Raw genomic sequence first — 588 nt, 5'->3', positions numbered from 1 at the left:
AAATTGGCGGCGTGCGTGAATATTAGGTTAGCCTGTAAGGCAGTGAGTTGTAAATGAAGTTAGTTGGCTTAGTGGGCCTGGTTACAACGGCTTAAAGTGGCAGTGAAGAAGCACTGTGACACCCACACAGATAGATGTATAAACTCATTCATATGCATACATAAGTAACAATGTATGCAAATTTATGCACGTAATTGGGTATTTAGGCTTTTCATTAAGTATTACGCGCTCTCTCAGTGTTGCTCAATTTTTTCCTCTCAATAAAATAATTCCGAAATTTCGCCATTTATATCCCTTGATTTTAGACCCATGATTTCCTCGGCGAATTTGCTTAGAAAAACACGTAGGATCCTCCTTTGCTATACGCGCATAGTCGAAAAAATTAACCCGCTCTAATATACGTACATCTGTTTTACTCATATCGTCGTCTCAGAAAACGGATGTCGAATGTTACAAAACACGGTTTTGAGAAAATTGACTTCGAAGTATAAGGTCGAATTAATCCGAAACTGTACGGTAGATTTTTGTAACTTTTGAAGGGGACGTAGTTGGTGTTATTAGTTTTGATTTCCCATATTTTTACATTTA

This window comes from Rhagoletis pomonella, unplaced genomic scaffold (assembly GCF_013731165.1).
Source record: "Rhagoletis pomonella isolate Grant_MI unplaced genomic scaffold, Rhpom_1.0 Rhpom_scaffold_00006, whole genome shotgun sequence".
NCBI lineage: Eukaryota > Metazoa > Arthropoda > Insecta > Diptera > Tephritidae > Rhagoletis > Rhagoletis pomonella.
Note: the sequence above shows the minus strand (reverse complement) of the source record.